This window comes from Camelus ferus, chromosome 5 (assembly GCF_009834535.1).
Source record: "Camelus ferus isolate YT-003-E chromosome 5, BCGSAC_Cfer_1.0, whole genome shotgun sequence".
Lineage (NCBI taxonomy): Eukaryota > Metazoa > Chordata > Mammalia > Artiodactyla > Camelidae > Camelus > Camelus ferus.
Window position 1 is genome coordinate 56637416 of NC_045700.1, and position 17314 is coordinate 56654729.

General features: G+C 33.0%; 1 long non-coding RNA gene across 1 annotated transcript in view; it reads left to right on the forward strand.

The window, feature by feature from the left end:
• Positions 1 to 969: 969 nt before the first annotated feature.
• LOC116663704 overlaps positions 970 to 17314 on the forward strand; it is a 28079-nt gene continuing 11734 nt past the window's right edge. The window contains exons 1-2 of the long non-coding RNA XR_004319990.1: positions 970 to 1037; positions 15178 to 15189. This is a non-coding gene — a long non-coding RNA (uncharacterized LOC116663704). The remainder of the gene's footprint in view (positions 1038 to 15177; positions 15190 to 17314) is intronic.

Sequence of the window (17314 nt, forward strand, 5' to 3'; positions counted from 1 at the left end):
AAAACTACGCTAGTTGTTTCTGGTATTGTTATTACTTTATTACTCACAGTTGTAATCTCATTTTCAAAAGTGTTCTCTCTGTAAAGAAATAAACAAGCCTCATAGAACAGATATGCTTATTATAGACATGTTTCAAACAGAATATTTTAAATGTCCTTCAAGTATACAGTGGTAAAATATGCAAACCAAGAAAAGGTACGGCTGTCATCTGCTTGAAAATAAAATCAGCATTCTTGAATGTAAGAAATGCAGAAAATGTAAAGTAAGTATTGTCCTTAGATACAATGTACAGTCTTTTAGCAATTTTACTCAAATTTATTAGGTAAATAAAATGCAAATATTGACTTGGCATTTATATAATTTATAAGAGTTCAGATGGATCAATCTAAGCTACAATGTTGAACTCATCTGTACCATGATCTATCTAAACAGCTGCATTAACCAAAACAACTTTAAATGATCCAATCCCAAGAAAACTCAAAATAATCCATCCATGTGATTACCAACAAAGCCATTCTGGATCATTTCTATACACTATATGTTTTAGAATAGCAGTTTTCAGTCAAAATATTGAATTTTTCAAATTAAAATTAAATGCTAATTTTTAAAGATGTTTATCCTTCCCAAATTATTTGCAAAGTTTAATGTAATTCCAACCAAAGTTCCAGTGGGATATAATTTTACTCTTTTTTAAATTTGGGTGATCACTAGTTCTTTAAATAAAGGTTTGCTATAGCATAACGCATATACAGAAAGTACACAGATCCTAAGTATATAGCTAACTGAGCCATGCCTCACTCTCCTGAGAATTTCATAACTCTTCTTCTCAGCTCCTTTTTCAAGCAAGGGTAGTGCAGCAGCACTGGGCTTGGTGAAACAGCATAGTCTTCATGAAATTGATTTGGGGAATTTATTGAGCCTTTCTTTGTGAACTAGCTTACTGTTAATTTTTATTAACATCTCATGTGTGTGCTTTGGAAAGAGTATTTCTCTTCTTGCTGTGCATAAATTTAGGTATAAAGAAAAGTATACTGTCTGTATTAGTCAAACATTTTCCCTTATTTCTTATTATCAGAATTTCAAAGGACTATTTTTAAATCTCCACCTATATTTGTTGTTGGTTTATTTAATTATTTCTGTAGTTCTGCCAGTTACTGCTGTATTTACATTGAGGATATGTTGCTGGCTGCATACACGTTCACAACCATATCATGTATTTTGTATATCCTACATGATACTTTGGCCATGAATTGTATTTTGTCTGAAATCGAATTTGCAACTCCTGTTTTCTTGATTTATATTTGCCTGGTTATTTTATTTCCAAACTATTTTTATAATTTTGTAGTTACTATATTTGGAAATATTTGAATCAATTTGAGATTCTCTTCTTACTGACAGGGAGGCTCAGATCTGAGCAAAGAAGACTAAGATAAGGAAGTGGCATTCACCAATGGGAAGCCCCTATAACAAGTCACACTTTTTGTGTGCTTTCCTATAGCTTAGTCATATTTAGCATACAGATTTACTTTTCCCCTCTCACATAATAATATTCTTTACCCAAAATCTTCTGGGCTATCGTTGAGAATAAATATGTAACACAGTAAAGGAAGACAGAGTAGCTCACTGCTGGAGTATCTGTGTTCATGAATTTTCAGTAACCAGCACCAAGTAAAATGAGATTCCAAAGGAGACAATGGGTATAGGAAAGAGTATGTTACCATAAGGAAAACTAAAAAGTGGACAACTCAAGAAGACAGAATAAAAAACTCAGTGGTTTGGTATATAGCAGTAGGCTAGAACTCTCCAAAGAGGGAAAAACTAACCTGAGTGTACATCTAGAAGTACATATTTTCTCTGAGTATAAAGTAAAAAATGAAGAAGTTACTCCTGTGTACACAGTATATAAGATGAAGTTTTACAGTGCTTTTATCACCTCAACCTTTTCTTTTTTTTTTTTTTTCTATTGACTGACATTGGGAGTGTAGGTCCAGATTATGTTTTTTTTACTATTATCTTTCAAAATACAGTTTTCCTTTTTTATAATAATTTCTAAAATGTGCATTTAATTGTGTGACAATATTTCCACCTTATGATTTCACTCACCACAAGTCCTTTCATATGATAACACCATTTCTTGAGTTTTCAAGAATTTCAAGAATTTTGATCCTCTACCTGGTCTAAGATTCTTTCTTCATCTCTCAGCTAAAGTTTTGGAGATGATCAATGAAACCTCTCAACTGTTCTACAGAAAAACTTTCCGTTTTGGTTCAGGGGATGAAGCTTTTTATCTTGTTTCTTAAGCCATCGTCATGGGATTATCATTCCCTGCCTTTCTTGTAGTAATCTCTTGCCTCCGTTTTTCCAGTGCCCATGTAGGTTTAACTTTTCTATGTCATTTTTTAGAATTCCAATCAGAAGTTGGGAAGGGCAAACCAGCTCTTTATTATGCCACTATTCTAAGCTTGAAGTTTAATATTTAATTTAAATAATAATCATTGACACCACAGAATCCAATTCTCAATCTCAATCTATAGGCTTTTATTGGACTGGCCAGTTCTAACTCCTAAATAATGAAGAAATATTCCAAGCTTAAGTGATGTAATCATATTAGAATAGCCTAATGCTGTAAAGAAATAAGCACTTTTTTTTCACGTTCAGTCACCTCCCAGGACTGTTCTTTCAGAACAGTTCTTTTAGAATTATTAAACCTGAAAAGAAAGAATAAGTCTCATAAATATTTTTTGTCTGGAAAAGAAAATACCCGAATCTTCTAAGATACAGCAGAAGTATGCCTAAAAGATGAATTAGATATTTTTATAAATGCAACACACTTTGTTATCATTCATAAGTAAATTAGCGTTTTGCTGTAAAAGTACATAAGCATTTCTTAAAGTGTTAACTTACAGAGAATTGAGAAATGAGCCAAGGACATTAAAGAGAACAAACTCATTTGCATTCTCATATCATTTTTACAAACCAGTCCCTTAAAACTGCAAAGAATCTTAGAGATTACCTAGTTCATCCTCTAATGCAGTGCTCTTGTTATATCTTTAAATTACTTATCATATTATCATTTTTATGTGATCCTCTAGGCTCTAATCCTCAAAGCTATGAAAAGCAATAATGAAGCAAAACACATTGTTTTCATTATAATTCATGTGTTGCACATTTTATGGGAAAATGTTTGTTAGAGGAAATAATAACTAGCTTTACATGGGCATCCATCCTAAAAATCACAGGTGCATTTCTTCGTTCTCTGAATACTTTCTATAAAAGTGAATTTAGTAATTTAGTCTTAAGAAATAAATCTTGTGTTTTCACAACTATAATTCTGCAAAGGTTTTTTTCCAAATGCTGGACTGATATTTTCTTCTCTTCAAATTCTACCCTTCATTTCTTTCTAGCATTGAATCAGTCCATCTTTTCCTGCCTTCAGCCTCAAGCTGAAACGTTGACTCTCCTGGGTCTTGAGCTTGCTGGCATTCAGCCTGGAACTACACTATTACCAATGACTCTTGGGAAATACAACATATTACCAATGAAAAGGTAGGCTACACTCCAAAAGAACTACTTGAGTTTTCTAATTTATACAGACAGAAATCTGGGGAACATGTGTAGGAAAGCATACTAGGGTGTGGGATAATGGTGGGAAAACATAAAGTTGGATCAGGCTACATTTGCTAACATGGACTCACTAAGCAGTGATTCTGCATTTAATGTTGCAGCTTGGGGAGTCAGAAAGGTCTCTAACAGTTTGGTTGGTTGATTGGCTGAAACATGGGCCAAAAAGTTGCCCACAATGAGCAAAATAGAAATGCCAGACTTGTTTGGTTTAATGTAAAGAAAAGGATTCAAAGCTGTAGGGAGACTGGAACGTGTGAGTGGATTTACTATTTAAGATCTGTTCAACCATACTGGGAGGGTCAAGAAGACATACCTTTCACTACAACTGTAAGGAATAAATTCATGAGTGGAGCCCTGGCATCCTTGAAGAGCTCTGTGATTACTCTCCTCTGTAAGCCAGATTTTATAATGGAAACTACAGTCACTGTATTAAGAAACCTAAATGCAATGAGAGTAATTGGATCCCAGGGTAGCAGGGCCAAGTGGCAACACTCAACTGTCAATGGTAAGGTGAGCATGGTTACTGTAACGGACAGCAGAGCCAAGGCAGCAATCAGAAGAGTCTGATTTGCACAGACCAGTGGCTAATTGATCATCATGTGCCTAGAAGTGAAATAGATAGGAAGCCCACTAAATTCTTACTTCTTCTGTATAAGTAAAAAAGTTCTTAGGTCAAGTGAAAAAAAATGGGTACCCTGAATCAAAAAAAAAAAAAAAAAAAGTCATGACCCCTCAATTAATTCTCAGATTAGCCAGTTAACAAACCCAGAATCTCTTAAATGAAGCAGATGCCAAGAATATATATTGTTACTCTTTCTCACAGCCTTCCTCAAACGGGGCTTACAGACTTTTGCCAAAGCACCTGTACACTGGAAAAAAGAACATAATTAGAACTTTCAGGGACTACTGGACACACTGGCTCTGAACTGATACTAATTGCAGGAGACCCAAAACATGACAGGGTCCACCAGTCAGAGCAAGGGCTTATGGAGATCAGGTGATCAATAGTCTTTCAGCCAAGGTCTCACAATGGACTCAGTGGGTTCCTGAACCCCCAGGTTCCATAAGTAGAACAGACATACTCAGAAGCTGGTGGAATCCCAATATGCTAGCTTGTTCACTGTTTAAAAAAGTTCTATTTTCTCAGTCTTCTCCAAGACACACATTTTCATTCCTTCTTATATCTCCTTAAATGAAATTATTTCTAGGTTCTTCATCATGTCTAACACTGTACTATATTTTTTAATGCATGACTAATGTTGAAATTGTATTTGCCAAAAATCCCATGAGAATTTTTTCACATGAATTGCCAACAAGTAGAGTCATTCTCAAATGCACTACAGCAAACCATTTGAGCCTAAATAATTAAATTTATATTTACTGCTGGCTAAATTTCATCTTCTAGTTTCTGGCCCTGCATTAAAAGATATCAAGATGTTTTGAATCCGAAGTAATTCAATAGGCAAACATTTATTAATGGCCTACTCTGCGTCAAGCCTGGTAATGGAGCTATAAAGATGAACAAGACACTGTCTTGGACCTCTAGTTACTTTGTCTAGGAGGAGACACAAAGAAGGTACACAATATAAACAACTGATAAGTACTGTGGGATTGCCATGTTTTAAAAAAAAACGAGTAGCTGCTGGGAGAAAGATGGAAAATACAATCAACACTGAGCACTGGCTTGAGCTGCAGCTACAGAGTACAGACTGTGGGCTGAGAAACAACAGAAAAGAGCAGAAAAGATGAGAGATGAAGAAACAGAAGTAGAGAGGGACACCAGTAAAAAGGGTAGAGGAGGGCATAAAATGGTAAGATTGAGGGCTGGTGGAAGAGATGATGACTCCAGAACCCTGGATTTCCACAGCCCTCAAAATCTGCCAATGGTCCCTTACGTATTACTGTAATCTTTGAAAGTGATTTAAATATACAGGTTTTAGATATGTATCACTGAAACAGTATGCTGTGCACGAGAAATTGACACAACATTGTAAACTGACTATACATCAATTTTAAAAATTAATAAATAAATAAGTTTTAGGTTAATTGATGACTGTGGTAAAATAAGATACAGATAATTTGATGAACTGATCTTTCAACAGCTAAGCTTTTGAAAAATTGACCTGGAGCCTGAAAGCTGTAAGTTTGGAAGATTCCATTTTCCACAGATGGCTGCAGAACCATCTCCTGTGCTCTTCTACAAACTGACCTCAGCCCTTTGAGGAACAGAGTTTATCTTTCCACCACTTTATGACTGCTTTGATCAATACAATATGGCAACTACCATACTGTCCAAGTATGAGAAGTCCAAGTTACCTAGAGGGGCAACCTGTAGGGGCTCTCCTTAACAGCTCCAGCTGAACATCCAGTGCCAACCATGTGACTGAGCCATTTTGATGTCCAGCCCAATCCATCTTTCAAAAGACTTCAATCCAATTCAAAATCTGACTGGAGCTGCATGGGAGTGTTCAAGGAAGAACTGCCTAGCTAAGTCCATCAACCTACAGGAGCCTAAGCAATAATAATAAACTATTCTTTTGAGCCATTAAGTTATGAGTTAGTCTGTAACCATCAGTAGTTACTTAGAACAGAAAGGTTAGAAAAGACAGAGGGGCTTCCTAGCTACTGACTAAGGATTTTTAAAGTACAGTTGAATCAACTGATTCCTAGAGTGGTTAGGTTAGTAAGTCCTGATAGCAGGGAAAGAAGAGACTGTTCTCAAAGTTCAGATGTGGCCAGAGTATTCATTTCTAGACCAGTGAAGTTTCCTGCTTACGAGACTATATGAGCAGCAATGGCACTAACCAACTAGAATTAAAAGAGAACAGTATGTTTGACCAAGTAATATAATGAACAATTTTTAATATGTTGAATCTGAATTGTTTATATCTATGCTGATGATCAATAATACCTTGTAAATATAGATTTTGAACTTAGGAAGGAGATATGAGCTGAAAAATTGAAAATATGAGTCATCAGCCTTTCAAATGGTAATTTATCCTATCATTGGGAATGGAGAAAAGAAAGAAACACTGTTCTTTTTTACACAGCAATATCACATAAATTTTAGGATTTGGACAGAGGGAGAATGGGTGATACTATCAACATATGACTGAATTCACACCAAAATCACAAGATGATGAAATGTTTTGTCAACATGAAATTGTTTAGGACTTGCATTGAATAAGTAATGTATAAGTAATATATATATGATTGAGTCTATAATTTCCTTAGCAAATTAATATGAGATCACAGACCAAAGTAGAAGTCATAGGACCTATAAAACACTAGAAAATTAATTCCTTTCAGTGTTTACAAAGCATTGAAAGTTTTATCTTATTTTCACGACAACTTTAATTGCTGCACAAAGCTCACAGATCAAGTTGCAAATTCAGGCTGTTTAAGGTTAAAGATATGTAGTATAAATTTTAGTGAGAAAATCCTGGTGAACATGATTTCAGGAAAAGCAAAATACTTGCTCCAAGTATCAACCCAAAGAAGTGAAAATAAAAGTATTTCTTGTGACTATATGATTGCTTTTTTTCCCTGAATTTAAACTTTTGTTTGGTCACAAAAGCTTACTGTTACATTTATTGTTTTTTTTAAAAAGTAGCTATTAATTAACAGGAGAAGGGCAGTGTGGTAAAGTAGATGATGTTCAGCAAACATCAGTCCTCATCCTACACTTCCATGGAAGGAGTACATTTTCCCATTTCACTGATATTGGACTTGGTCATATGACTTGCTTTGGCCATTGGAATGCAGGCAGAAGTGACAAGAGTGCCAGCTTCAAGACCAGAGTTTAAGAGATTTCCGCTCACCTTTTCCATCATTACCTTTAACTAAAAGAAAAAAGAAAAAGAAAAAGAAAAACAAGTGGTCCCTGCACTTTTGGGGCCAAAAGACATTTGGAGCAGAGTTTCCCTGGCTAATTCACACAATTGCAGCCAGAAGCACAGCAATTGCACATGCCTGTAAGTGTGAGAGTCAGCATCATTTTAAGCCATTGAGTTGGGGCAATATGACTGAGGTAATAACTGACTGAACCAGGTTGCTCAGAAAAAGCTGATATATTAATTCATATAAAAATATTTTGACATTAAAATCCTCCCAAATCCATATTTAATTTGTAAGAAGTAGGAAAAATAAAAGTATATTTTATTTTTAATATGGTTAGACCTTGACTGGGATAAAAATAGAGGAGTATTATCTATCAAATATGTTATAATTATAGTAAAGTTTAAAAGAATGAATTTCTAAATGATTTATGTCTACATTCATAAACAAAGTCATTAAAACTTAATAACTGGTCATGAATAATGAAACATTGAAAAATTCTAAATTTATATATTAATCAAAGAGTAAATTAATGTCTGTTTCTGTAAATGAAGAGAAAAAGAGTGGTATATATTGAAGTAGTACTCATAAAGAAATAATGTATTGATTGGAGCTCTCTAAAATTAGAGGAAGTGCTATTATGACCATGAAAGCATTTAACTTGACCTGAACTTTTGACTTCTGCATTTAATTGGTTATTATCTGATCAGAAAAGTCATAAAAATCATTAAAGCCGCTCATAAATCAGGAATTGAAAAATACCACTAAATATGTCTCATATGAAAAAATAACTCATCTTTCTCTCAATTTCTTATGCACTTCTTGACATTTACCAGAAAAAAAGAAATTTAGTGTCATTTGAAATAAAAGCCTACATATATTTTTAAATAAAAACAAAGACAACTTTTTAAATGATCTTTCTTTATGAAAAAGGAAGAATTATGATTTTCTTATCTCAGTGCCTCAATGCAGAGAAAACTTGAATATCATTCCACAATTAATATTTTTTATGTTTTACATTTGAAACCAGCTTGAGAGAATTTATTATCATGGTAATTTGGGAACAATTAAAGTAATACAATTTGGTACTTTTCATTGTTAAACATCTTTAAAAATTACATCCAGTTTGAACAAAAGCAAACAAATTCCGACTAGATTATGTCAAATGATCATAAGCAAGGCAATATCAAAAAAAAAAAAAAAAAAAGCCAACCAGACTGTAAGAAGACTGAAGCAGGAAAGTACAGATATGAAATACATAATAGTAGAAAATGGAAATGACATAGTAAGATAAATCTAGATTTGAAAAGGGGAAATATTAATGAAAAGGAAAAACTATGTGGCTATTATGAAGCAGTTTAGTTATGGTAGACACAAATCAGATGAAAAATAAATGCATGGGAATTATTAGCACCAAAATGCATGTTCAGTAAAGGCTGAGGCTGGAAATTAAAATAATTCCTTTATGTTATTTTTGGCAAGGTGACTCTCCGAACACAGCATCAAAAAAACATTTTGCCGTGGAATAATATGATTCATAATGTTGTGATGAGCTGTGTCTAACGTATCAGCTCAGACAAGGAGATTAGTGCAGTTGTCCAAAGCATTTTCCCTTTTTATAGGGTAAGGAGAAATTAGAGTAGATGATTTAAGACTTAAGATGAATCATTTTATGATCATAGTAAAACTTATGATCCTTAAACTAGAGTGCTTCTGAATGAGGGAATGGATTCCAGTTTAGAGTCACAATAAAAATGTACATCAATTTGACATTTTAACAGTCCAAAATAGCTATCAGAACTAAAATAATATGTAAATTGTTATCCTAGTTTAGTAACAGCTTATATGTACACAAAGGGTGTAGAAAGGGAGAGAAAGGGAACACATGTTAGAAGGATACACTGCAAATAATCATTATTTCCATAGAGTGAGGTGATAGAATAGAGAGTCCCCTTCCTCTATGTGCTTCTCTATAGTTGAATTTTTATAAGCTTGTCTTCCCTTTAGAATTTAAAAATGTTTTTAGAAGTTTTACCTCAGAAGCATCTTTTTCAAGAAAAAATTGAGTTACCTCTACTGTCCTTCCTATTCTGTGCACCCTCTTTCCTTCAAACTTACACACAATATAGTATGTACAGAACTTAGCAAAGAGGCTAGACTTATGGTCAAAATACAAGTATCAATTGCATCTCTAAATACAAGCAAGAATCATCTAGAAGACAAAAATAAGACATCATTCACAGTAAAATCAATCACCAATGAGTAAGTCTAACAAAAGATGTCTATAAGTTCTGTGAGAAAAAATATAAAACTGAAAAAATTACAGAAGGCTATACAGTCTTCATGGATGGGAATACCTAATATTACAAAGTTGTCAGTTCTCCCCAGGCTCATGTATAGCCACAACACAATTCCAGTCTGAATTTAACCAGGAATTTTCTAACTGGAATGGATATGGATAAAATGATTTTTAAATTACATGGACATGCAAAAGCCAAGGATACCAAAACATTTTTGAATAAGAGCATAGACGGGGAATAAACCTGCTGGGATTTGGGCTTTCTTTAACTGCTACAGTACTTGAGACACGGTAGTACTACTTCAGCCATAGACATAGTGAACAATGCAGCAAAGCAGACAGAAGCACACATGGAATCTGATATACTACTGAGATGGTCCACCACATTTAATGAAGAACGCTCTATTAAATTAAGTGAGGCTGAAAACAAATAAGTAAAATAATGAAATTGTATCCCTACCTTATATACAAAAAAGAATTCCAGATGAATTAGTTACTTATACAGTTGGCCCCCCATATGCACTGATGCAGAACCCACAAATACAGAGGACCAAGTGTACTACCTCATTTTATGTAAAGGACTTGAGAATCCTCAGATTTTGATATCCGAGGGGGTCCTGGAATCAGTTCCCCCACAGATACTGAGGGATGACTATGTCAAAACAAAACTTTAAACTATTAGTAGTAAATATCTCTCTGGCTTTGTGGTAAGGAGGTATTTCTTAAACACGATATAAAGGCATGCTAACTATAAAAGAAATGATATATACATTTATTTTAAATTAAGAACTATTAATTAAAAGACTCTTAAAAACTGATAAAAGGTATAAGATATTTACAATGAATACAAAAAATTAGCATTAAGAATATATTAAGAACAAAATAATATTTCTTAAAAGGACAACCTAATTAAAGACATGAACAGGCATTTTAAAGAAGAGGAAAAATCACATGTTGATAAATGTATGTATAGATTGCCATCTCCATGAGTGAACATGGAAATGGAACAAAGAAAATTCATTTTCATTCTTAATTGGCAAAAACTAAGATGTCTAACATTGCAGGAATTGAAGATAGTGTTTCTCAAACTTTGCTAACAGAAGTATACATCTGGATAGTAGCAAGTCAACTCAAACATATCAATGAAGTTTACCAAAACAGACCAAGAGACATACACAAGAATGTTGATAGCAGCAATATTTGTAATAAAAAAAATCCTAGAAACATTTCCAAAAGGACACAGACAGCAGAATGAATAAATTGTGGCCCAGTCACCAGTGGAATACTATATAGCAATCAAATATGAATTGCTTTCATGTCTAAAACAAGGAGTAAAAATAAATCTAGAAGAAATAGTCCGATACCCTTTTTTTGCCTTCTTTTATTAATAGACTTGATTTGCAGAGCAATTTTAGATTTAGAGAAAAATTGAGCAGATAGTGCAGAGTTCCCACATACCCCCTCACTCCTGCATGGTTTCCACTATTATTAACATCACACATTAGTGTGGTATATTTGTTACAATTAATGAATTAATATTAATGCATTGTGTTATTAACGAAAGCCTAAGACTACATTAAGGTTTATTCTTTGTGTTGTATAGTTCTGTGGGTTTTGAAAAATGCATCTCATGTATCTACCATTTCAGTACCATACAGAAGTTTCTCCACCCTAATAATCCCCTGTGCTCCATCTATTCAACCTTCCCTCCTTCTCTCCTTTTTCTTTTCATCACTTTGAATCCTTTATAACTATTGATCTTTTTATTATCTACTATCTCTGTAGTTCTGCCTTTTCCAGAATGTCATATGGTTAGAATCACACAGGATTTAGCCTTTTCCAACTGGCTGCTTTCACTTAGCAGTACAAATTTATGGTTCCTCCATGTTTTTTCATGGCTTAGTAGCTTATTTTTTTTAATTGCTGAATAATACTCCATTACATAGATTACCACAGTTTGTTTACCCAGTCATCTGTCGAAGTACATCTTGGTTGCTTTCAGCTTTTGACAACTATGAGCAAAACTTCCATATGTATTCATATGCAAATTTGTTCACTGATGTAAGTTTTGGGTATATATCTAGGAGTGCATTTGCTGAATCATATGGTAAGACTATGTTTAGCTTTGTAAGAAACTGGTTTATCCTCCAAAGTAGATGTACAATTTTGCTTTTTCACCAGCCATGAATGAGAGTTCCTGTAGTTTCACATCCTTACCAGAATTTTGTGCTGTCAGTTTTATGAATTTTAGCCTTCCCAATAATTATGTAATGTTATCTTAACTTTGTTTTCATGTACAATTCCCTAATGACAGATAAAGTTGAGCATCTTTTCAAATGCTTCTTAGCTATCATTATATCTTCTTTAGTGAGATTCAGATCTTTGGCAAACTATTTTTAATTTGGATTCTTTGTTTCTTATTGCATTTTAAGCATTCTTTTTTTACTTGGATACAAGTTCTTTATCAGATAAGTGTTTTACAAATATTTTCCCACGTCTGTGGCTTGTCTTTTCATTCTTAACAGTGTTTTTGCAGAGAAGTTTTTAATCTTAATAAATTCCAACTTATCCATTTTTTCTCTCATAGATCTTGCTTGAATATTGTACCTGAAAATTCATCACTAAATGCAAGGTCATCTAGATTTTCTCCTGTTATTTTCTAGAAGTTTTATGGGTTTTGTGTTTATATTGAAGTCTATGACCCATTTTTAAGTTAATTTTTATGAAAGGTGTAAGGAATGTGTCTAGATTTTTTTTGCATGTAGACATCAGTTGTTTCAGCACCACACATTAAAAAGATTATTCTTTCTCCATTGAATTGCCCTTGCCCCTTTGTCAAAGATCAGTTAATTATGTTTCTGTGGGTCTAGTTCCACTGATCTACTTATCTCCTTTTTCTTTAGTGCTATATTGTCTTGATTACTTTAGCTTTACAAGAAATCTTGATATCAGGCCTTGTCAGTCCTTCGACTTTGTTCTTCGTGTTGGCCACCCTCAGTCTTTTGTCTCTCCATATAAACTTAGTATCAGTTTTCCAATATACACAAAATAACTTGCTGAGATTTTGATTGTGCTTTCATTGAATCTATTGATCAACTTGGGAATAACTCACATCTTAACAATATTGAATCTTCCTATCCATGAATATGGACTACCTCTCCACTTACTTAGATCTTCTTTGATTTCTTTCATTAGAGTTTTTAATTGTTCCTTGTATAGACCTTGCATATATTTTATTAGATTTATACCTAAGTACTCCAAGTTTGGGTGCTACTGTAAGTGGTGTATTGTTTTAATTCCAAATTTGAAATGCTCAGAGCTGGTATATAGAAAACCAATTGACTTCTGTTTATCATCCCCTTTGTCTTAAAAGTCAGTAATTATGGGTCTATTCCTTCTCATATTTCATCTTCTTTCTCTTCAGTTTATACATTTTCTGTGATTAGCCTTGGCCTATGCAATTAATCCAGGAATATCTCTCCATCTCAAGGTCCATAATTACATCTGCAAAGTCCCTTTGCCATGGAAAGTAACATATCCACAGGTTCCGAGAGTTAGGATACGCATGTGTTTGGAGGCCACTATTCTGCCTACCATTTAAACTCACAGTAAATAAAATCATTAAACTCACAAAAAAAGTATCATGAACAAGATTTAACAAAGGTCACAAGGCATAGAATGAAGCTCACAACTACTGCAGATATTAGAATTATGAGAAACATAATATGAAATGAATATTCTTAATATACATAAAGAAATAAAAATAGGTTGAAAAGAAAACAAGGAATAAAAGATTATCAATATATACCAGGCATATTAGAAAAATATCCAGACATATATATCTAGAAGTAAAAAACAGATATTAGAAACTCAATGCTTGTATTAACTAGATTAGTGATATTTGAGGAGAAAACTAGTAAACTGGAATTCAAATATGAATGAATTCACCAAGAGACAAACAGATGAAAAATTTGAAGAGAGGTTAGAAGATACAGAAGATCAAGTGAGACTGTCCAACATAATCTCAATGGGGGACCAGAAGGAGATAAGAGATAGAAGAGAAAGTAGTATGTAAAGAGATGATGACCAAGACTTGTCCAGAATTGACATAATAAATCATTTCTGAGCTTTAGGGAACCTATCCCGAGCCTCCTTCCAAAAGAAAAAAGGAAACACATACCTAATACTTTGAAATAAAAATTCAAAAAGTAAAGGTGAAAAAATAGAGAAAAAAGAGAGATCATCTACAAATGAGTGACAATTATTGAGTATGTGGACTCTTGAACTACAACAAATACAGCAAAACAGAGCAGTGATTAAGGAATGATTTTTTTTCAATTAAACATATCCCTAAACACTCAAGGAAACAATTAATTATGAATGAGAGTTAGTCAAAGCTACATAATTATAGATCCATCCATATAAAGGAAAGTTAATTTCATCTCAAACACTAAAATTGACTCATAGTAATTGTAAATATGTTGTAAAAAGAAAAATAATAAAGCTTTTAGAAGGCAATATAGCAGAATAAATTTCATGACTCGGGGTATTAAAAGTATTTTTAAACAAGATTGTAAAAGTGTTAATCATAAAATTAATGGTTCATAATTAGGCTTCACTAAAATTAAAAATTTATGTTCACCAAAAGACATCATTGACAGAATTTTTAAAAAAAGCCACAGAGTGAAAGATATCTGTAACAAATAAAACTAAAAGGCTCATATTTAGACTATGTCTTAAAACCACATGCATTTACAAATCAAAAAAAGATGATGAATAAAAAAAGTATTAAAAAATATGCTTGATCTTACTGACATTCAGAGAAATCCAATGTAAAACCATAAAGAGTTATTAATATTTGACTTCACTGGATTGGTTTTAAAAAATTAAAATTTCCCAATACCAAGTGTTGGAGAGGACATGAATAAATGGGACTCCCATCCTCTGCTGGTACATATATAAACTAACACAGTCACTTAGGAAAACAATTCGGTATTTCCTCATAACTTGAAGATGCACATAGCCTACATTCAACAATTCTCTACAAAAACTCTTACATATGTGCATCAGTAGACAAGTGCAAGTTTACTCATAGCATAGTGCATAGTTCGTTTATAGTTTATTCATTTTTAGAGCCAAAAAAAGAGGAAAGGGATAAATCAAATATCAATCAATAACATAATGGATAAATAAATTGTGGTGTAGTAATACAATAAAATACTATTCAGCGAGGAGAATGAGATAAAGTAATATTATATATATAATATTGAGGTAAAAATGTAAGAGAAGAAAATATACAGTGTAAATCCGATGTTTATAGTTCAAAAGACAGAAAACTAAACTATGAATTCGTAGCATATGAAGTAACTAGAAAGAAATTCTAGGGAATGCAAACCTTAAAATTCAGGCTGGTGAAGAGATGGGGAGAGGTGTCTGACTAGGAAGGAAATAAGCAGGCTTCAGTGTTATTTGGCAATGGAGACAATATTCTGTTTCCTAACTTAAGTGGTAGGTATACACTCTTGGTGTGTTTGATACATTTTACAGTGAAAAAATTTATTAAATTTTCAGTGGCTTCCCTTCTCACTACCCTAAAAATAAAATTCAGAATCTGAACTTTGATGTACAAAAGCCAACATGATTCAGCCCCTGTTTCCCAGTTCACCTTTATCTCATCCTGGACTCTTCCAAGTCACCACACTCCCATCAGGCAGACCTTCTCTCTATTCCTTTAACACTTAAGTTTATTCTTCATTTCGTACTGTCTCTTCCCTCTGCTTATAACTATTTCCTCCTCATGTCTGTAGAACTGGCTTCTTTGCACCATTCAGGTCTCAGCTCAAATGTCATCTCACCGAAGAGATCTTTCCTGGACACGTCATAGCACATAAATGGCAGAGTCAGAAATGTATCTATTCTGCAAGATAAAATTTCTGACACAAAATTTACTGGAACATATCTTCTTTGTCAATTGATACCCCAATAAAACAGAAAAGAAAGAAAAGAAAATTGGAGACTACATCACTTTGGTGGATTAAGCAAGGTCAAATAAAACTACCAGAGTTGGCAGTGGAATGGAGAATGAAGCCATTAGAAGTTAAGTTGTATTGCTATTTTAGAAGCTGACTACATCTTAACTTATACATTTGCTTGATTTCATATGTTTCTGAACGACTACAGCTTGCTAACAGAAACATTCTATTCAGAGTACTTAATGCAGGGCCTTGTTATTCTTTTTCTGAACTTTTGCCCCAATCAAAGTCAACTGCACTATCATTAATACTCCTCCACTTTCCCAATTTTAATTCCAGGGGTTTTAAAAATTGACTCTAGAATTTACACTTAACAATTGAATATGCTAAGAAGGAAAAAAAAAAGCTTGACTAATTTTGAGTTCAAGTTTATTCATTAGACATAAATAGCTTACATATTTCTTTTTGGAAATAAAAAAAGATGAAAAAGAATACCACTCACTACTTCAAGGGAACACAAGCAATTATCTGCATTTCTATATTCTATCTTTAAACTACTTATTAATTCATTTGTTACTTAGACCAATTAGTTTGGGTTGCTGAAGATATTACTCAATACGTAGGAAAGTATTTGCTTTGTTGTAACCTTATTATTCCTTTTTTCCCTAATTTTTAGTGAAATTCAGCTTTGCACATTTTAATATGTTCATTTTATTTTAAACAGTAATTCCCTGTCTCCTTGTTAGCATGGTTTATCTCTAAAGAATTTAGTTTAATTTAAGACATTATTTCTAATTTCTAGAAAAACATGATTCACTTACCAAGTGTCATTCTTACAAAAATTAAGCTCAATTGCTTATATTTGACTGAAATATATAAATAATACCTACTATATTTCTGGTAAATGGTGTACATATCATTTCAACATAATCCAAGAGGCAAGTATATAATTTTTTAAAAAATCTTTGACTTATGTTTATTTTCACCAATGATTTTAAATGTTTATAGTTGCTTCTATACTATCTATTAACCTAAATATTTAACTGTAATAATGTACCAAAAAGAACTGTACTAATGTATGAAAGGGAAGTTCTGATTCAGGTTCTGTACAATGTAAATTGAAAACATATACTGCCATCAGATATAATCGAATAATTAGATCTTCATAAAAGAAAAAATGGACCACAGTCCCTAACATCCATTACAAAAAAGTGTTTTAAGTAATAAGCTCAACATTTTCCATTGTTATTAGGAGGTAAGCATTTCTCAAACTCTCCAGAATTTTGGGGGTAGAATTATCCATTGTCCCTTCATATACTATCCCTTTTTTGTGTGTCACCATTGATAAAAGATGTTTCTTTTATTGCTTACAAAATTTAAACTATAAAATCTGGAAGTTGGGTAAATCTAATATCTTTTGTAAAATTATGTCAGCTTACATATAAATGTTGGTCAAAAATGAGAAGCATTCAGATCAAAATTACAATTCACATTACAGTAGTGGACATTAGATGCAAGAGGATCTGCATTATGAAATTAATTATTAATGTGATCATGTATAACTGCCTCAAATTGTGAAGGG